This window comes from Ochotona curzoniae, unplaced genomic scaffold (genome assembly GCF_017591425.1).
Source record: "Ochotona curzoniae isolate NIBS_2020 unplaced genomic scaffold, NIBS_Ocur_1.0 contig_2754, whole genome shotgun sequence".
In the NCBI taxonomy this organism is placed as follows: domain Eukaryota; kingdom Metazoa; phylum Chordata; class Mammalia; order Lagomorpha; family Ochotonidae; genus Ochotona; species Ochotona curzoniae.
In genome coordinates this window covers 11,413,846-11,437,233 of record NW_024465582.1, presented here as the reverse complement: position 1 = coordinate 11,437,233, position 23,388 = coordinate 11,413,846, and positions in this window count along the sequence as shown.

Here is a 23,388-nt window from a genome sequence, read left to right as displayed (position 1 = left end):
ACATCCTAAATATAGTATTTGGCTTACAATGAGCTCTATAATGTTATCCACGGGCTCCTAAGAAAAAGTACAACAGATTATCCTTTTGGCACAAAAAAAATAACCCCAGGAAAGATCCAAATTGGGGCCCAGTGCAGTAGCCTAGTGACTAAAGTCCTTGTGTTGTGCAAGCCAGAATCCCTTATGGGCACAGATTTGTGTCTGAGTGGTCCCGTTTCCCATCCATTTGCTGCTTGTGGTTTGGGAAACCAGTAGAGGATGGCCCAAGGTCCTGGGTCCCTGCACCCACATGGGAGACCTGGACAAACCTCATGGTTCCTGGCTTCGGATTGGTGCAACTCAGCTCTTGAGGCCACTTGGGGAGTGAATCATCGGAGGAAAGATCTTCCTCTCTGTCTCTCCTCCTCTCTGTATATCTGACTTTCCAATAAAAATAAATAATTGTTTCTTTTAAAATCCAAATTGTGTGCACATATAATATATATATACATATTTATATATGTGTGTGAGTATAAACACATTAGGTGGAAAAATCAACACCACTTCTCTTTCTGTAAAAAACATTAGCTTTTGGTTTATAATATTTTCATATATCTAACCATTTTCATAGTATGTCAGTTGTGTAAAATATGGTTAATATAATTAAATTATACCATATGTAATGGATCATAACCTTGTGTCTGGGTCATTTGGCTGCTTTTGATGTAAGCAGCTTTTCCTTATTTCATAACAATTCATGATTATATTTGATTTTATTCAGGTGTGTTTAGCTTTTTATTTGTTTGCCAGAGCAAATATAAACAAAACAAAGCAAAAATTGTGTATGCTCCGAGGTAATCACTCTACAACCCAATACTTGCCCCTTTATAGTTTAATGAACTCATTTAATGAAATAATTTGCAAAGCAGAGTCAAACAAATAGTGAGGCAGGCAGAAATTTTCCATTTGTGACTCACTCTGTAAAAGCCCTACCAAGCGGGGTTAGATCCTGCTGAGGCCAGTGGTCTGGGACTCAGTCCCAGCCTCTACCTATTGGGGACATGGTCACTGCTGGGTCAGCACCCACACCCAGGCCAACCACACGGCATGCAAGTATCACAGGCCAGTGGTCTGGGATTCAGTCTCATCCTCTACCTACTGGAGACATGGTCATTGTTGGGCCAGCACCCACACCCAGGCAAACCATAGGACAGGCAGGTATCACAGGCAGTGCTCTAGTTGCTTTCCCAAGCCTCCTGCACAGAAAACATTACAAATTTTGACTGTAATCAGGACAAGAAAGAGAGTGAAGAAAATTCATGTCTATATTCTAATCCTTAGTTTTTGGCTTTCCAAAGGAGAACATTAATCTTATACCTTCATTATTGCACTTAACCGTATTATATTTTACTGACATAATTTATAAGAAATCAGAATATAAAAATCAATTATAAACTCAATATTTTTCACAAGTAACTGCAATGCACTCTCCTTACAATATCAGTATCAAGTCAAATAACCGTTATCTCAGAATTATTTTCTGTATGGAGATTTTCAACAATGAGAGTAGCACAGTGAATTGCTTTATGCACTATATTTGGGTTGATTCAGAATTCCTCTCTTAGTAATGATGTCTCGAATAGATTTGTCAGCATGGGTTGTAAAGAAACACTTTATGAGAAGATAAAGGAACACAAGATGAATACAAACGTATCAGAGGTGTATAATAGCAGCTCAATCATAATCACCCATGGTGACTAGAAATGTCACGGAGTGAACAGCTAAAGCTATTGCTTATCTTTCCTTTCACATGAAAATCTAGCGGCCAGGGTGAGTGTGCAATGCTCACAGGCATGCCTTAATTCACTCAAAATTGACTGAGCTGAGTGACAGAAATTTGAGTCCGAGGCAGGACTGAAAAACTACTGAAAGATACTTCCCCGTGGCTGATGAACTTTGGAACCTTAGACAGTTGAGAGAAAAATGGAAATCAGGCATCCTACTGTATCTATAGCAAGCACCCACACAGATAATGTAACAGATATGAATACCGGCCCACAGAGATGTATGGCTGAAGAAGAAAAGTTATTTTGCAGCTCTTCCTGATTCCATAGCATTCTTTTCTTGGCTTGAAAGCTAGTAAAATGATTCAAGAAGCCATTACCTCAAGAATGGATCTAATTGGACAGATGGTGGTAGGTCACCATTTACACTGATGGTGGAATTACAGTAACTTCATATTTTTGTTTAAAGGAGGTAGATAATGCTCAGAGAATTCCATTATTTTTGAAAAAAAAACTCAGATAATAATGCTTTTATCCTTATTTCTTTAGACATATATTGACACTTCATACAGTGTATTCAAAGCCCATCATATCTTATTTTCAGTGAAAAGTATGATACACCTGTCAAAATATGACGAAGAAGTCTTGGTGTGTTCTCTAGTACCTATTGTCCTTCAGCCAAAAAGTTATGTTATACTAACACATTTGTATTCAGATACGCTTAAACTCTATTTCTACATGTTGTCTCCTTTTTGATGCTTTATTAAGTACAGTATTGGATTACTCCCAAAATATTAGAGACAAGAAACAAGTCTAAGCAACTTGAAAAACGATGATTTTTTTTGGTATCTATCAAAGAAGTGAGGGCATGCACAAACTAATGTTTCTCGTGTAATAGTACAGATAAGGAGGCATGGTGAATGATAATTACTTGCCAAAAACAATCATGAATAGATACCTCTAGGGGTAGCAGTATCAGGCTAAGGAAAGTCGAGGAACTTTTGGAAGGTTGGTCAGAAGCACAGCAGACCAAAAAAAATAAAATGAAATAAAATAAAATAGGAAGGAGAGGGCCAGTCAGAGTTGAACCTTCATACTCTTTGAGTTTACATCCACGAGTGCTCCACAAGACTCTTACAGTCAGCACTGCAGCAGCAGCAGGAGAAAAGGGGCTCCTGTACAATATTCAATAGGCAATGTATTCTGTGCTTATTAATAAGGCTGACCCTTGGGAGAAGCTGTTTTGCCAGAGCTTAATAAGCTTAGCTTATATCAGAGTTTAACTTACTTGGGAAAGAGTAATAGCCCAATTTTAGCTGGTTCTGGTACTCTGTGTAGGGAAAAAGAAACCACATAGCCTGAAAAAGAAAAATAAAATAAATGAATATTAGAATAGCATATGGCAGATGGGCAATTACGATATGAAGAATCTTTCAAATCCATACTTAACATGCAAAACAGAAAAAAGAGATGACATGCAAGAAGAGATAAACAATGTAGACAGACCAATGGAAATATTTGGGAAGAATAAAAAATAAATGGTAAGTATCAAACAGTAAGAGAAATGAATACTTGTGATGTTTCCTTAGGAGTCTGGGTACATGAGAGGAACTGAGCGACTCTCAAAAACATGCAACAATAAATGTGGTGAACTGCACCTTGGGCCTTCTGTGTGATTCCAGTGATGTTTTTTATTTCTATGTAGGGTTGACCCTTTGCCATTCCCTGGCCAGTGGAATGTAAATGGAAGGATGCCAGCAAAGACGTTAAACGTAACAGTGACGTCCTATTTGTCCCTTGTACATCAACGATTACAAATGAAAAGACTGCTGTGCGTGTGTGCTAACACTTCAGTGTAAGTGCAGCACAAAGACAAGTGGAGAATACCGAATCAGCTGTGATCCTCAGTCAGATCTGGACAGTGACAATCAGCCAGTCAGGAAAGCTGGATACTCTGTACAAACAGCAAAGAGAACATCAGGCAACTTGAAAAAGGGAGTTCTATTTATTATTTGAAAGGCAGATTGCTGGTGACCAGAGCACCTCTCAGCAAGTCACTCATTTAAAAGCCCTTTGCCTGAACATCAAACAAGTGCCTTAAAATATAGTCTGCCTAAATGAGTGAAAGCATAACTAAAATGTGCAAGAATGATCATGGGAAAAAACTGCTGCACAGACAGTGAGCTTTGTTGCATTAGCTACACAAAATGCTAGCAATGCAGAGCTATTTATTTTCAATTTCATGACCTAAGTGGAATAGACTTCATATATTTCATTTGCATTTTTTAGAAAAATAATAATACTTCCCATTCTCTTTCCCCCAACGCTATCATTCTTATATTTTAACATTTATAGTATTTTAATTTATTTAGTAATTACAAACTTGACCCTCCACCAAAAAATAAAGCAAGTAGCAAATAGAAAGACAACTATCCCCCAAGATAAGAGACAGAGGCTATACACAATAATGAAATCTCAAGATATCAATTACACTAACGTGTTACATCTGTATTTATTCCTTTTACTGGTTGCCAAAGTCAGAGAAGATAAAATTATCATTTTATAACTTATAATCCAATCAAATGTTGTTCCCACAGATTCGTAACTGAAAATTTAATTAAAGGTATGTTTAGTTTCTAATATTATCTCAGGTTAAAGGAAGTTTTAATTATGACATCACTGTACCATTGCAGAGAATCAGCGAGATTCAGTAAATAACTCAGCAAATAAAAAGAATCAGTAAATAATGTTCTTGGTCAATTTGCCTAATGATGTAATTTATCAAGCTTTCTAAAATGTTATTATGTAGGAAAAAATAGAGCTGGTATAATACATATTTCATAACCATGGATGTCTTTGGAAATTTGCCTAATTTAAAAGTAAGATGGCCTTGGTTGATTAAACTTGCTAAACAATCTCTACTGTTACATGCAGCTTGTCTCCGTATAATCTAAACTAAAGCAAGCATAGAAATAAGTGGAAAACATTCACATTTTAACCTGACTCTGTATTTTTCCATGTGATACGTTATTGTAATAACTTTACTCTTTTAGTCTGGATATTCGTTAATTTGAAAGGTGGAGTGAGAGGGTGGAGGGAGTAGGAGACAGAGAAATGAAAGAGAGAGAGAGATCTTTCTGCTGGTTCACATCCCTAGATGTTCATGACAACCAGGTCAGAAAAAGGCCAAAGTCAGAAACCAAGTCCATGTTAGCCGCCTACATGGTTGGCAGGGAGTCAAGTACACAATCCATCTCATACTGTCTTTTAAAGTACGTTATGCAATGCTGGAACAGCTTTGAAGGCTGGAAGCAGCCCCAGATACAGGATGCCTGCTTACTAAGTAGTTAACTAATAAAGCCAAAATGCCAGAAAACCAGCCCCACTTACATAGCTTCAAATGCGTGTGATTGTTGAAGTTTCCAAGCAGCATAGCTCCTGTATTAAAGGTGGACATTTTCCCGAGAAGACACTTAATGGCTACTGCTTCATACTAATCATCATGGTTTCTTTACAGAGTACAAAAGCACAACAATCTCTTTGGCCTTATTATATTATATTTTAGTATTATTTATCTGATAACTTAATGAAAATGTTGTGATCTGTTTGAAGAAATATGAAGCATTAAACAAAATGTTTATGCCTCATCAATTCTAGCTTTATGGTGAATAATGAAATGCTTAGGATTACTATTAGAAATTAGGTCATGGAAATTAAATTGCTATGCTAATTAGTAAACATAAGTATCTATGATTACAATGAAAATTTCCCATTCCAAAAATTTTATGTACTTAATTCCTATAAGTTCATTCAGATGAAGCTGTTTATGCTTTTATTGAAAACAAATTCCTGCTTTGTAACAGTATTTCATTATCTATTGTGATCTTTTAAGAGGCAACAACAAAAAATACACACAAAATGTATGCTTTTGATTTTTAGCGTAAGTGGGACAATGGTATATTTTATACTTCAGTTTGAGGATTTGATGATCATAATTTGAATCCTCACTGTCTCTTATTAGGTGTACAATTTTAGATAATTTATCCAGATAATACTGCATCAGTTTTCTTAACTGTAAGCCTTGAATTGACTTAATTGCCTATAGTATGATAAAACTGTAGCTGTCACATACAAAGCAATACACAGCATTGGCCACCGTATCTATCAATTCTAGTTGGATTCTGATCCTTCCTGTTCCCCTCACGCAGTGGCTCCTGTGCCTTCAGCCTTATTATTTTAAATCATATATAAATCCAAAAATCTCTTAACATTCTTCTAACTTAAAGGCTAGCTTTAATTTATTCATTACGGAAACAAAAATCATATGCAATTAATAGGGCAATTTTCACTGAATTTTGTTAAGTCTTAGTTTCTATTCCCAGTTCTTGTAGTTATTTACTTGTATTTTTTTGAGGCAAGCAATGCAACATATCTTTGTGCAGGGTGAGTCACTCCAAGGAGTGTGACTAGAGATAGCACATTAGTATTGCTTGACAAAGCAACTTATTATTCAAGCTCTGAAAAGGAAAAGGAATTGTATTTAAGTGAATGGGAAAGGAAAGGCAGGAGAGGAAAAAATGTCAGTACAAACTATAACAACCAGAAAATTGGATGAAAAGAAGGAAGCCAAAGTTCTACAAGGAATACCAAATAAAACTGTGGCTTAGTGCATTGCACTTATCAGCTGCACACAGGCCAACCTTCACGAGGAAATCCAATTTGTTTACAGGAAGTGACCAAAGAGATAGGACCCGGCAAATGATCCGAGGTGCACTGTAACAAAACAGCAGCGAAGAAGCTTCCCACAATTTGAAATGCTTTCACCAGCTTTTGTCATTTATAGTAAATCACTTGCTTGAACATGGCACAAGGAATCCGTGATTTGGCCAGTAACTATTAAATACTACAATTTTTAAACTTATGGATCACAAAATGGTTACATGTTAAAATGTAACCTTGATCATTTAAAGAAACATAACTAATTATAATAAATAAGGTCAAAAGTGGAAGTAAATTATGTGGATTAGAAATGCATGGGTTACAAAGTGATAGAAGTGGGGGAGATTTAGCAATGGTTAATGAGCACTGTTAAACATTGTCAAAGTCGAGGAAGAAAGAAGGTAAATGTTTACAATTCACTCCAATGGGAGAGAAATTATACATAAAAATACAGAGTAGCAAACCTGCAAAATATAAACAAAGCCAGCATTTTATAAGGAGACTGTAGTGGTAATCTCCAAAGTTGGATATTTACAAAATCACCTAGTGATTTCCAAGTCTAGGAAAATAATACAGTTCTACAATCTATGCTAAATCTATATGAGTTTGATCAAGAGAATCAAGAGAATGGTGCTGTGGGTTCAGGTTCAGTCTTCATATATTCACAGATCAGAATGATTTTCATTTAGTCCAGGTTTTCTTTCCACTGTCATTTCCATTGTCTTTCCATTGTATTTCTGTAATTGTTCTGTCACTGACTGAATGTGCCTGGTCGTTATTTCATGCCTATCTCTACAGTAGAAACTTACTGCATTACAATTGTTTTAGGAAAGCATTGTAGCATCAAAAATTCTTAATCAAATTTGTAGGCATATTGTACAAAATGATCCATTAGCCATAACAGTATTTAATTTTATGATTTTTATTTAAATAAAGCAATTTTCAGTTTGCTGAAAACATATACTAAATATCATTAAAGCATATTTTTGATGTGTACAAATTAATATTCTGACAAAATTTACCTTTACTGCAACTAAATAGTTTTTCATGGCCTATTTAGTCTTATTTCCAATTGTAGGAATAGTTAAAACCATTGAGTTTTACCTTAGCCTAATAAAAATATATTTACTTATCATGTATATCCTAATGTTCTCCAAAAATATTTGAAGAGTTTATAGGGATAAAAATGGCAGGCGACATTTAATACGGTGTCCTATTCAAGTTATGAAAAAATTCAGCATATTAACTATAATGCACTCACATTTTTTCGTGCCTTGGTAAGCCTCTCTAGAGAGCTGGGATCATTTTCTTTAACTGGACATACAAAGTCCATGTTTCAGGAAAGTTTATACCTATCTGAGAAGAGACAAAGAAGTGGGGAGGATGGGTGAAGGATCAAGTAACCCAATGAAACATGTTAAGTCTGTAAATAACTCATTTTTAAATGATAACTTATCATTTTCACGTGGTATTCCTAATTTTATACTCATTAACAAAAGCTTTGAGGTATAAGAGTCATCTCAGAGACTGGCCTGAGCTTTAAGTTACATTATACATACACACACATATATAATGTCATATTACTATATTGTATATACTATGAAATATGAGGGAGTTATGTGTGCTTGTTTGCACCCTCCCTTTGTGCACGATAGGGAATACCTGTAAGAGTAGGAGACTTTTTGGCTTGGTGGGATGGAAATGTCTCTTGGAACATTGTAGCTCATTTTTGAGAAGCTATGCCACTGACTGCTTAGAAATCAGTAATCCAGGTCCCATGTAATAGTCTGCTTCTCTCATTCTCTCTGTAAACCTGACTTTCCAATACAAATTAAAAAGAAAATATTAAAAAATAATAACAAATAAATAAACCTTTAAAAAAAATCAGTAATCCATTACAGAGCTCATGGAGTATAGAATGACCAAGTTGCCAGAGACAGTAATTTTCTTGGCAATGCCATAAAACATGGCAGTATTGAAACAGTTCCGACTGCATAGATGTTACAATTCAAACCCTGTATACGCTTTATTCATTCCCAAAATCAGCCTTATAACAATATAATAAGGAAACTTATTTACAAAGGGAACAACAGCAATCCAAATGGTCTATTGACGTTACTTTAAAATCTAACTCAAACACTCTAGTCTCCATTTGCTTAGTTAGAATCTCTGTGTCACTAACCAATCTGAGTAACTGCATTCTTACCGGAGCCTGCAAACCAATAGGTGAAATTATTCAGCACAGGTGATGTGATGTCCTATTGCTCAGCATAATTCCCTACAGGATACCCATGAAGTGCATGCCGGACCTTTGCAAAGTCATTCCCTCTTGAGAAGAGAACATCAGAAAACAGGTAAGGCACTCTTCATGTGCCTGCTTCCTGCTTTGGGACTACCAAGAGCTATTGATTCCGATTGGAGGAACGCATTTTTATTCCTAATGACATCTAAGTAACTACACAACTGTTGGTAGAAACTTATTAGCTGTTATGATCACTTATTTTGAATCTTTTGGGCAAACCAAATTGAACAAAACTAACAAGAGCTCATTCACTAAAAATAAACTGGATTGCACCATTCCAAAAACAATTACAACTGTGCTAATTCCATCCATTGCAGCAATGTCTGACAGATCATGAATTTAGGTTTGCAGTCCTGTCTTGAAACTGTTGTAATTGGCTTTTCTCAGTATCTTGCTTGGTGTTTTAAAAGGAACTCTTTCATCTCTAGAAATTCCAAGCACAAATTAAACACATTCTTCGCAGTATCCATTGTAGAAATCTGTAACCTTTGCCCTTTTTTTCTTTCTGATCTATCTTTGTGTTGGTCTATCTATCTATCTGTCTATCTATCTATCTATCTATCTATCTATCTATCTATCTATCTATCATCTATCTATCTATCTAGACACACTAACAAGAGGCAAAAGGCTTTGTTGAAAATAGATTCAAATCATCTTCCACAGGCAAGCTGGTGCTTAAGCTGCTGCCTACACTTCTGGGCCCCGTCAACTTTCCTATGGCATATTTCATCTCTGAGACATTGGTCTTCACTCTGAAACAGACACTTTGAAGAGCTACTTTCCACTCCCACTGCTGTATTTACGTTTCCATGTCAAATTGTCAGGAAGACTGGACTGTCGCTTTCACATGTACTCGAAACATGTTTTCTTGATCCCCAGATAGTGGTATTGAATCATTTTCACAGGAGGTTTTCTAGAGAAATTATTAATATTCTCATATTTTGCCCCTTCTATATATTACATAAGATACATCAGTGATTCTAGGAATCATATATCAAAATAAAACAACAAAGTAATCAGCTGGTTATTGTCCCAGGAAAATGGAGGAAAATAGATGTTGTAGAAATGATGAACTTATAATTAGTATAGAAGCAGGAATCTGGCATTTACAGATTGAGGCTGCGAAAGATATGTCCAATGTCATTCATTCAGCTTTGGGATGTAAATTATTTCCAGGAAAAAGCAGCTAAACAAAGGTGAATGTCTGTTATTCATGGAGACTTAAGTGACTATTATAACAATGTAACTATTGATGTGGAACAAATGAAAAATGGCCCATAGGTTGTGTTTGTCCTAAAGACGTAAAACAATTAGATCCACACACATTAAACAGTGTGGATCCAATCTGTACACTTCCACCGTTGCCTCATAAGACACTGATACTCGATAACAATAATGCCTTTGTTTTATGTGTGGGAAAATAGAAGAATTAGCAAAGGATCAAGATTATAATGTCAATGTAATGTTACTAATGTGGCTGATGAAAACTCAAGAGAAATACATAGGACGTCAGGAAGAACAGATTAACATTTTAGATTGCAAGATCCAGAGTTCTGCTAAAATGTAAAATGTTTTGTGATGTACCAATTAACACAATGCTTGCATAGTCGCTTGGAAGTGTATGGCAAGGAATAAATCACAACAGCACCAATAACTAATATATCAGAAAAGAGATTTTCCATTTGTTCTTTGGTAAGCATGAATCTGATTAAATATTCACTGTTGGTGTGGTGTATTTAATAGCTTTTCCTTCAAGGCATACATTACATTCAATTACAAGAAAATTAATTCTATTATACTTTTCTGTAAACTATTTTGGATTTTGTTTTATTGGTTTTTTTTCATAAGTACTTTGATAAATACAAACTGCACAGAAAAATACTGAACTTGCAAATAAAATAAAATGGCCTATGTGATAGCAGTATCAAATAGTCAAAAAAGACATTCTAAAGGCAAATGTAAATCTAATAAAGGAGAATACAGGTTTATTTTCCTTAGTGCCAGCGTGGAGAATAACTAACCTACATTAATAGAATTTAAGAACACTTTCATTTCTAATTGATTTTCTATGTATTTCTGATGTATGCATTAAAAATAATTAGCCTCTTGGAGTTCATGTCTTGCACTCACCTATTGTGTGCTGCTGTTTTGATTTTGAATTGTGGGTATCAAACAAGTTGCCAGGTAGCCAGTAACTCCTGCAAAAAGGCCACCTAGACTCTTGGCTCCGTGTTTTAACATATAATTATTGAAAAGAAGCAGGGAGTAAATACAGTTACAAAAAAAAAAAATCTCATTTTCCCAGGCTTGATATGAATAAAGTAAAATAAAATATATTTTGGACATCAATCATATTTACAGGAATAAAACCAATAGTGTGGAATATCCCTTTGTAAAAACACACCTTCCCACTCTATTCACAATTATACTCCCTCAGTGCCAAAGTTTAAGCCAGTGTTTCTGGTTTTGGCATCCTTTACCAGAGTCAAGTCCAGGCTACTCCACTTCTGGTACAGCTCCCAGCTAACACACGTAGGAAAGCAGGTGCGGGAACCTGTGGTTTTATCATCCATGGGGCGATCTGGGTGGAGGTCTGGACCGTTCCCAGCTGTGTGGACGTTTGGGTAGTGAAGCAGCAGCAGGATTCCTTCTGCACTTCTCCCTCTCTTCGCATTCCACCTTTAAAATGAATAAGACACATTTTTTAAAAAATCAAGATTCATTTCTGCTACAGCATTTTCTGTAATGCACAGAAATATCAATGAAGTCTAAAGTATTTTTTCCTAATCTTCGTGACACCAAAATTGCTATGTATTTATGTGATTTTCCTCAAAATTTACAATTGAATGCCAATTTTAATGGTCTACATAAATGGGATAATTGCAATTATATGTATGCATCTGTATTAAACTATCACTTTTGATAAACTCAAATATTATCACAGAAAAAAAACCCTAATTTTATTATAATTCCACTTAAGTCTGTTTTTCAAAGCTCTAAATCTTGAAAGCATTGCTCAAATAATGTAAAAAGATTTCAGCAGGTTTTTTTTTCCTTTTCTGTTTGACAGAAGTTCTAGTGGTTAGCATGTAATTAAATGCCATATTCTATTTGCAGGTTAATACTTGCAATTATCAGAAACACAAAACTATTCTAATGAATTGATGTCATTCTTCAACAGATTTTCTAATTTCATATTTAATAAAACACTTTTTATATATACTTTCAAATTTCCCAATAAAAATTTTAGATTACAACTGCTACATGGTGGACTAATTATTATTATTCCAATTATCACTGGTACGTAGTCACAGTTTACATGTTTATTTTTCTGCTTCCATCAAATCAGAAATTATATTTCAGTGGATATTAATACTGTATCACTACATCTAGAAAAATTTCCTTTGCATTTGCTGAAAGGTATCAATCTTTATTATACATTTTGAGTGCTTCTTGAGATTATGAATAATAAAAGAGAAATGAGAAAGTTAAAAAAAAAGAACTTGTAAACACAGAGTATTTAAAATAATGTAATTTATGGACCAAGTGCGGTAACCTAGTGGCTAAAGTCCTCGCCTTGAACACGCTGGTTATAATCCTGGCGGTCCCACTTCTCATCCAGCTCCCTGCCTAAATCCTAGGAAAGCAGAGGAAGATGGCTAAGGACCCTGCATCCACGTGGGAGACCTGGAAGAGGCTCAGGGCTCTGGGCTTCAGATGGGCGCAACTCCAGCCATTGCAGCTGCTTGGGGAGTGAATTCTCAGACGGAAGATCGTCGTCTCTCTCTCTCTCTCCTCCTCTCTATATATCTGACTTTTCAATAAAAGTAAAATAAATTTTAAAAATAATAATGTAGGGCCCGGCGCGGTGGCGCAAGTGGTTAAAGGCCCTCGCCTTGCACGCCCGGGATCCTATATGGGCGCCGGTTCTAATCCCAGCAGCCCCGCTTCCCTTCCAGCTCCCTGCCTGTGGCCTGGGAAAGCAGTCGAGGACGGCCCAAAGCTTTGGGACCCTGCACCCACGTGGGAGACCTGGAAGAGGCTCCTGGCTTCGGATCGGCATAGTATCAGCCCGTTGAGCTCACTTGGGGAGGGAATCATCGGACGGAAGATCTTCCTCTTTGTCTCTCCTCTCTGTATATCTGCCTTTCCAATGAAAACATAATAAAAATAAATCTTTAAAAAAAATAATAATGTAATTATTAACTGTATTGTCTGTCTTCTTTTTCTGCACCTTGCCGAAGTAACACCTGAGCTGACATTGTGCATAGCAGCTTCAGATGTAGCTGTTGGGCCAGCATCTTGTATGGTGATGATGATTCATGTTCTTGCTACATGACTTCCAATTCAGCCTCATTTTTAGAGTTTCTCTTTCATTCTCTTTTTCTCTCTCCCTATCCCATTTTCTCTCTCAGTTATTCTATGTTTTTGCATAAACAAATATGTAGTTTAAGTGTATGTATATTGCCTCTTGTAAAAAGGTTAGAGATAATATGTTTTTTGAGTTCACATACTTGAAAATATTTTCTTTCAAATTGAGGAGATTGATAACTATCTCTAGTTTATACAAACAACATTGTGAAACAGGAAATTTTTGCCTCATCAAAGAAACTGATTTTCTTTAGAAAATATGTCAGCACTCATTAAGTGTCCTCACTGAAAATTTTTAAACAGATTAGTTTTTTTAATTTTAAAAACCATTAATATTTTCACTGTTCATAATTGTTTGAGACATGGAAAGCTAATATATTTTTACTTACCAAAGAATAATTGGTGGAGAAACGAGGCATAGATTATACCCTTTTTAAAACTTGAAACGCAGGCACTAGGATTTATAATGTCATTTTCAGAAGACTCTGAATGTTGCACAGTATTATCAGAATGTAGATAGGGATATTTTCGTCTGCAGTTCAAACTTGTAAATAACTTCACTGGTATATTCTATCCCTGACATAATCTGAATGATAAAGTATAGCAAATTGTTGAAATGGAATGCTGTTCAATTTGCAGGAAATCAAACAGGCATGATACATTTTGTATTTTGTTCCACTATGCAGTTGTCAGTTGTGCTATCTTCTTGGAGATGTGACTCCACAGATAATTTCCAGGTAAGTGCTGGCAGTCTGCTTCATAGCACTTTAAAAGCTGCACACTCCTCTTCTCCCCTAACCCTGTTGTGGATTATTTAGCAGCATAAATTCTCCTTTGAATTTCAGATTAATATTGCTACTTTCTTTTTCTGGTGACAAGGAAGCACTCATCTTTATTTACATACCATCTAAATTCAAAATACATTTTTAATTTTTTCCTTTTTTTTATTGTTTTGTGAGACAGTTATTTGGTGCTGGGGTCTCCCTCCCCAGCCCCCAAGCTTCCTCCCCTTACTTCTCCCCTCCAGTCTCACGATGGGTGCCTTTCATGAATTTTCCCAAGTCTCATAAATAATGAAGATCTATTCCTCATTGTATCTTCATTAGAGGCCGGGGATACAAGAATGGACGCACAGCGAAATGACTGACAGTCTCCTGCGTGGTGCAGAGACACTCCACCATGATGGACTTGGGGACATTATTACTTAATGTATGTATCCGCCTATATTTGCCAAAATGATTAAATGATAACAATGATTTCCTGTAGCTTAATATTGAACATGGAGGGTAGCTATTTAATTTAGTAATTTAACAGTAATGGTGTGATTTGCTTTACAGAGTCTGAATTCATTTGTACATTTTTATCATGAACATACTTTCAAGTATTTCCCAAATCAGATAATTGATTGTAATTTGAGTATGTTTATTTATAATGAGCTTATAACATTTTTAATGTAGGATTACAGATTTAAAATGTTAGGAAAATGTTATGAACTATCTGAAAATAAAAACAGGTGTAATATGTATATGTCCATGAAATAAGTAGATATAGTAAATGTGTGTTGATATTTTTACTCAGTTGGTGATAATCTAAGCACTTATAAAAAATTAGTGCTTTTATTATACAACTATTACTGTTTTTGTGCTCACAGATAATATTTTAAAATTAAAATTCTATTTGAAAAATTTTAGATATGACTGTTATATTTACAGCTTCTAAGAATATTCATTAAATAACAAAGTACTGAATGCTATACTTCAATGCTTACATGAATTGATATTTTATGATATCTTTGCTTAAGTACCATTATCTTTTCTTAATTCAAATTTGATACCGACACCATATAACACTGAAATACATAACTTTCTCAGGAGGAATTAATAGACTATTTGACCCTTAAAAATCACTTCCTTTTTTAAACCTTGGGGAATCCAGCTCATCATTTCTTCAATCTAACACTATTTTTCTGAATGTTTCAAATTCCCATTAATAAACTTATTTCCATTTTTATGATGCATTTTTCCATTATGCATTCTAGTGGTAACACATGCAGTGAAACTAGGTGAAAATTTTTAAAAAAGAAAATTGCAAGCCATTATATTTACAGTGATGTTCCTAAGATATTCATGATATTTATATTAGAATTGGGGCATCAAACTGTGAGGTTAAAAGCAGAAAGCAATATGAATCATTTCAAAGATGCGATGGAGAACAGAGTGACTTGTTCTCCCCACCAACAGGGCCATCCTATCGCTCAGTCTCTCTGACATCAGCAAGTGCTTGCTGAACTTTGGCAAGTGCTAACAGCATATTCGCATGAGCGCTTGAATCTGAAATGCATGTAACCTACCCAACAGTCATGCCCAATCTCTCACATCAGTGTTATTTGACTCCCTGAACTTTACCACCAAACTCAACACACCCCACACTTCAAACCTTGGTTAAAAGGAAAACAGCCTCTTCCACAGGAGGCCTGCACGCCCCACCTTTGTCACCGCAATGTCTCACGATTCCTGAGCAGTGCCAGCACATTTTGCGAGTCTTCAACACTAATATCCGTGGGCGATGCAAAACAGCCTGTGCCATCACAGCCATTAAGGGTGTGGGGCGAAGTGTGCCCACGTGGTGCTGAGAAAAGCAGACATTGACCTCACTAAGAAGGCAGGAGAACGCACCGAGGGTGAGGTGGAGTGGGTGATCACCATCATGCAGAATGTCACAGTGTGAGATCCCCGACTGGGTCTTGCACACATGGGATGCTGTGAAGGATAGCAGATACAGTCAGGTTTTGGCCTATGGTCTGGGTAACCAGCTCTCCGCTGGCTCTGAAGAAGATGTGGACAGAGAGGGCTGTGCCAGTTCTGTGGCCTCTGTGTGTGAGGCCAGCACATGAACACAACTGGCCTGTGGGGCCACACTGCGTCTGTGTCTTAGAAGAAGTGAGTAGGCAGGCCTTTTATGTTAATAAATAGTTTATATTCTGGCAGGGGTGGGGTGGGAAAGGAAAGCAAATAGTCTTATGACACTGTTCCAACTTGTTTGCTCTTGTTGTCCATGAGTTAACAGCACTGCTTCACTGTGTGCTGAAATATTTTGGACCCTCTTGTGGACTTGCATCATACCAACTCAGTTTTGCAGATTGCAGACATATTTTGTTCAATAGATTAAATAGGAGAGACGGAGCCTCAAAGCCGTCCATTTTGTGTGCCGAATGGCAAGACAGGCTTGGCATTTCAAACTGTCCTCTGGCCAGTGTTGGGAAGATTTAGCAGCAACAGGTCAAATCAGTCTCCTTTCTCCTGAACTGTGTTTTCTTAAGATTTTTCAGCACCTGAATCAGCTGCATTGTATAAATGTATGTTTCATGGTGAAACCTGCATGATATTCTTGAGCAGAGCGCAGTGATAAAAGCTTAAGAGCGTCCAGATGCAGTGACACTTAATTGGAACACAATCTTCCCTTTGACTCGTTTGTCCCTGATTTCTCCACACCGTATTCATCTTTCGTGCCTGGTGTCCCTCTGAATTCAGAAACTTGCCTCAAATGTGGAAACCACAGTCTCACCCAGACTATTTAATCATTCCTCATGATGCCAGGAAAAAGTCTTTCTATACACATTAATTAGTGCATTAATTCTTCAGTACAGATTGTAGTACGGTAAGTGGACCTTGAGAAACAAAATCATAGCAATTCATTGTTTGAACAGAGCACAACTTATCTGAAATGGTTTATTTATGTGGTTGGATTTCAAAGCATAGGAAGACATTTGGTTAAAGGAATGCTTGTAGTTCATTGTAGGTAGCAATGCAATTATTTAGAATGCCACTTCCAGATGCCTGAAATAAATCCTCTTTAAAAAAGAAGCAGGCAAGTCACAAATTATTTACCAGCATGAAATAGCAATAGTGAAAATGTGGCACAACATTAGATGTTTATTTCCCAATACAAAGAAAATTGGGAGAATTGAACAATGCAATGATAATTATCAATCCTAAGTTAATTTCGCTTTAAAAAATACCCACATACTTCTTTCTCTCCTGGCTGTATATTTAAAACGTCTGAAATAAAAACACATAATGTAGCACTCTATGACTGAGTTATAAGTAATCAAATAAATTACACAAAAATGTTCAGAATCTTCAAAGTTAGCTATTGTTTTATCAAAGGAGAATGCTGAAAAATGAATGATACGTCCATAAGCAAATTCCAGTGAAGCCAGAGTCTACTCTTCTGAATTATTCTCACCCTGCTTCATCAAAACAAGCATCTCTTTAATAATTGCTGTTAGATGATTCTTTCTTTGTCTGCAAATATTATGGTAGCTCCTTATTAAATACTTGTTTTGTAAAAACTGATTATCTTTTCAGAGTGTGTCTGTTGATCTTAGCCCTCTATTCTTTCAGTGAGATTATAACTAACACAAGGGCTTAAGACAATGCAAATTGATTATGTAATAGCTTATTGTTGTGTATAATCATTTCACCCAGACAGTACAAGTTTCTTGAAGATCATTAACTTAAACACATTTGGCAAGAGTTCTTCCCCACATAGGAATGCATGTTTGTTCACTGACTGATAGGATGAAGACATGAACACCTTTAGGGACTGGTACTAGATCTGCCGTACTGCTGTCTTTCTGTTGTGGCCATTTGTGGAATAAACCAGTGGAGAGAATCCATTCTCTCCCCCTCCTCTCTCCTCCTTCTCCCCATTTCTAAAACCTGTTACTGTACCATTTAAATAAATAGACTTTTGAAAAAAAAAATGAAGTTACATACATCTCCTGATACATAGTATGCATTTTCTGTGTTCATCTTCATAGTTTTGCCATCTCTCTACAGCAATCAAAAATAGCTTTTAAAGTTATCTCACTGTCTGTATTGTGTAATCATTTCTTCCTGTTGATTAGTGAAGTTCTCTAATCCTTTCAATCCCTTGGTAGAATTACCAAGCATAACAAAAGACAATTGTATTTTGGCTTTTCAGAATGCAAAGAAGTGATTATGTTGATAATAAAATTTTGTAAATCCTTATATATGGGACTTTGTCAGTAACAATAAATGACTGTTACAATGCACTGTTTCCTATAGGAAGATCAGCGAAGAATGCATATATAAAGCAGTTTCATATATTATAAATTAATATAAATCCTTATGGGAGATACAGAAAATAAGCTCAGTACTAAAAAACAATTGCATTTTTGTTCACAGAAAAAAAAGATCATTGCATCCATGCTCAAATTTACAATGAAGTGATTTTATTGTGAAAAATAAAAGCATTATGCTCCAAGAATAAGTATATCATATATTTACAGAACGGTCAATGAAGATCCGTAAAGAAACAAAAGAAAAAAAAGTGAAAGAAAATGAAAGAAATTGAATACTCTATTAATATGGACAAAGGCAGAAAATTAGCCAGGGTGAGTAATGAGGATCATCAAATGTTGATGAAAAGTTGAAGAGGATGAGCTCTGAGGAAAGCAATCAGATGTGACAAGGAGACAGCAGGAATGATGCCACAGAATGAATGAACAGAGCCAGAAGCTGAAGGACTGCATCTTCAGAAAAGAGCACGCTAGCAACGTGAAGGCCGACAGCCACTACTGACAAACTAACGGAACCCCAGGTGTGTGCGAGATTTTTCAGAACATCTAATTAGTCAATATTAATCAGGAATTCTTGTACAGCAACTGGAATAAAATAGACGTTTAATTAAATTTGGCAAATGATCAGTGTTTCTTGGCTATAATATTCTTACTTTATAAATATCATTTCTCTTAACAAAGAAATATAGCACATTGCTGATTAAATTGATTGTTAGCCCAAAATACACCAGCCTAAGAAACAACTGCCAACTCAATTCATAATGTTAATCAGTAAAACATCCCTCTCTATTAATAACAAATAAACACATGATGAACCCATACCAACTTGCATATAGAAAAATCGATCTCCAAAGTTCATTTGAATTCTACCATGAATCTATCATTGCCTGTATGCTTTTCTGCTTTAAGCTTAGAGTTCTTGCTTCTTGAAAATTATTTTAAAAAAAGCTGAAAAAATAGCTTTTCCTGCATATAACAATGAAATCAGTTCATAGGATAAAAGGAATTCAAAAAGAATTTTAATATAATATTAAAATAATCTATATTTGCAATCGATAGTGTATATTCATAAGATAACCTGGGGCTGGATAAATAGCAAGGGTTAAGTGGTAAGCTGGAGGAGTTTCCACACGCAGCACTTGAGTCGGTGAAGATGGAGCTTGTCAGCTGCTCCACGGCTCACCACTGTACGATGCTGCACTTGCTCCAAAAGCCCAGCCATGCATGTCCGCAAAGCTTCATCCTCAGCAGGAAGGAAGCCCTGCTGGAACAGTGATCTCAGTGGGATGAACAGACACAAGCTCCCTGGCAAGTTCAGTTGCTGCAAACTCTCCTCTCTTGTCTCCATAAAGCAGTGGTCACTCCTCAGTTTCCGTGCTAATACACAGCTCATCTGCATGTGCTTAGTCAGGCATGGAAATGAAACTAACAGATAAGCACACTTTTTTCTTTCATTGAGGAAATTAGATAAAAATATTCAGTTCATATCACATTTTATTACTAACACATAAGGAATTGCATGTATCGTGACATTCATTAATTCATAATTAAATTTAATGTAATACACAGGAATTAACTGTACTACTTAACATGCAAGAATAGTTTAAAAGATCATGGAAAGTGTATAGTTTAAAAATGCTTTTTATGAATTGTTTAATACTTTTACACTAAAATATATTAAAAATTTGTATGTAAAAATGATGCCCTGGATTAAAAAAAATTTATATGAAACATGAACCCATTTTTAAGTTAGATCTTTGAAGTACTATTTAACGAAGTTTTTCGGGTACATCAGGAACAGTGCCAGGACATCGATCCACATAAACTCTTGCAAAATCTTTTTTTCTCTCTCTCTCTCTTGCAAAATGTCAGCAGAATCCAAGGCATTAAAGAAGGCAAAAAAATGAAACAGAATATATGTTGATTTGGAAGGCAGAAATAAAACTTGTTTCTCATATGATACACACATTTATATAAGAAATCGAATGTCACTAAACTCTGTGTCGAAACAACTAACTTATAATCATGCTGCGGGACACAATGTTGATACGTGAAACTCACTATTTTCCTATACACAGTTACGAATGCAGACTTCTTGTAAACAAAGATGATCTTATTGATTCAAAATACTATTTTTCCTTTGTTTTATTTTAAATACAGAGATAGAGAAAAAAAATAATCAACCTTCCATCTGCTGGTGTAGCTTGAAATGTCTGCAACAGTCAAAATCAGGAGAGTCCTTCCGGATCCGGGTCCCCTTAGGGTCACAGGGACTCACTCATTCTGCCTCTCAAAGTACACTCGAGCAGAAGCTGGAAAGGGGAGTGGAACTCTAGCTGATCGACAGGTACTCCGATTGAGATGCAGGTGCTCCACAAGGTTTTTACCCATCAGCCCAAATGCTCAATTTAAAAGTGTTTATGAAATCCTAATAAGTATTCAGTGCTGTAGTGTGTGTGTGTGTGTGTGTGTGTGTGTGTGTGTGTGTGTGTGTGTGTAGGGGGGGTGTCTATAAGGTTGGTCCTGAAGCTAAGAGAAGAAACGAATGATAAATAAAGATGTGGGTTGTGCATGTTTGATGACAATACTGCAGATAATGACTTGGTGCATTTCCTTTGAACATGTCACTTGTCAAGCATGATTGTAACGCACTGGGCATGCCCTACATGTTTGAGCTCTATAAATATCAAAGTTAATTGAAATTTATATTAAAAACATACACTTTTTTTAAACTTAAGCTGCATTCACAATTCTAGGTTAGGAATTTAAATCTTCACACATTACAAGCTTAAGTCACTTTAATGTGGGATTTAAGTCTTATTCCCCGAAGTGACTATGCTATTTACACGTTTTTCTCTTCCTATTTAAATGTTGCAATTCCTCTGAGTATATATTTCAGTTTAAACTGATTTTTCAGAAAAAAATTTCGGAAACTTGCTAAATACAAGAATAACTAAAGAACTAAAGCAAAATGCTTATTCTACTTAGGCAATAGGCATCGAAAATATTTTTAAAGTGTTGTTAAATATTTGAAGAGTCAATTTTTATTTCACACACTCAAATAAATACCATCCTGTAATTAGGTAAAATTCATTCCATTTTGTCAGAAGCATGTAAGTTGTACTTACTCTATTTACTAAAATGTGAGGAAAAAAGTTCCAAATTTCAGATCCATAATCTACCACTTAAAGCATTCATGTCACATGATGTAACTTTGACAAACATACTTAAATGGCTTTATAGATAATAGGTAGATAATATTCAAATTTCATTTTTGTACCCATTAGGAATTATTTTTAATGTCTTTTTTTCTAAATTTGGATGAAATGTGTATTATAAAGTTTATTTCCTAAAAGCAGAGTTTTAACAAGAAATGTGGATGGAAAATGGATTACAGTGGGCTAGCATTGTTGTATAGCAGGTTAAGCCACCAATTGCTATATTTGTAGTGCCTGTACAGGAAGATTAGTTCAATTCCTAAGGACTCTACAGCACCTGCTCGTGGGCTTGGGAGGGTAGTGGATGACGGTCTTGGTACCCGGGACCCTGCCAGTCATTTGGGAATTCCAGATCAAGTTCCTGACTTTGGGATTTGGCCTGGCCTACCCCTATTTTAGCCATTTTGGTGAGAACCAGTGGAGGGAAGTATTATTTTTTTAATCTCTCTCTTTCACACATATACATTCTGCATTTCAAATAAATAAGTAAATTCCATAAAAAATTAACTGCACTGCAAATGTCAGTATTATGTTATATATCGGTATTACACAGAATCAGCAATGTCTATTGTAGAGCTATGATTGCATTTGTTATCCTCAAAGAAAAGGTGTTTGTGGTGCTTTGTCTTTGCCACGCAGAGTCCTTCTGTGACTCTAGCAGTTGGAATTTACTGTGGTCATACATGATATAGCATTGAGAATTTAAATTATGAGAGCTAGCTACCATTTTATCATAGAAAGTTGATATATCAAGTTTCTATTTGCAACGGAAAACACTACAAAAATGCATAAGATCACATAATGTTGTAAACAAAATACTTGAATCAAAATATGGTTTCCACTGTGGATTGGGGAATACAGTAGACAAAGAATAATCTGTGTAATATTGATTAAGTTGATTAAAAAGAGAAATTATTTCCACTTCTTTGAGATTAGGTAAATGAAAAGAAATATCTAGCTTACTTTGAAAACAGATACATTTAATGGAAATGAGATAAATGATGGACATAGAAAATACCAAAGTTCTAATTTAAAAAATAGAAATTTTTTCTTGCTATATGATTCCAGTTATATTTCCTTTTGCAAAAGGCAAATCAATTAAGATGAAAAAATAGTTCTTTCCAGTGGCTAAGAATGAAAAAGGAAGGATTAGCTAGGTGAAATGCTAAGATATTCATTATAACAAAAAGCTTTCTTAAGATACTGTGATGATACAAGCATGACATTGTGAACATATCAAAAGCCAAAGAAATAGAGCGTCAAAATTGGTTTGTGACATCATTGTGGCACCGTGGATTAAGTTATCACCCAGGACACTGCATATCAGAGTCCTGGCTGCTCTGCTTATAAATCATTTCTCTACTAATGTTCCTGTAAAAAGTAGCAGAATATTGCCCAAGGGCTTGGCCCCTGCCACATCCATGTAGCAGTCTCAAGTACCTGGGTTTGATCTGATCTGCTCTCAGCTACAGTTCTTAGAAGGAGTGAAAAATCAGGAAGAATATTATTCTTTCTTTCTGTCTCTTTCTCATTCTGAGTCATTCTCACATTCACCTAAATTTTTAAAATTAAATAAAAGTGGTGAATCCATCCAGTTTCCTGTCTGTCAGCTGGGAAAGCCAAATCCTTGGGTCCCTGCATCCATGTAGGATATATGAAAGAAGCTCCTGTCTCCAGATCAGCTCAGCTCTGCCCATAGCAAGCACTTGGAGAGTGAAAAATCTTTCTCTCTGTGTCTTTCCTCTTTGTGAATCTGCATATGTGTATGTATATATGTGTGTATGTGTGTGTGTGTGTGTGTGTGTGTGTGTGTATATATATATAGAGAGAGAGAGAGAGAAAGAGAGAACACAATGTTTGAATTTTTAATTGGATTTCATCAGTCTTTCACTTACAAAATAGATGTTGCAT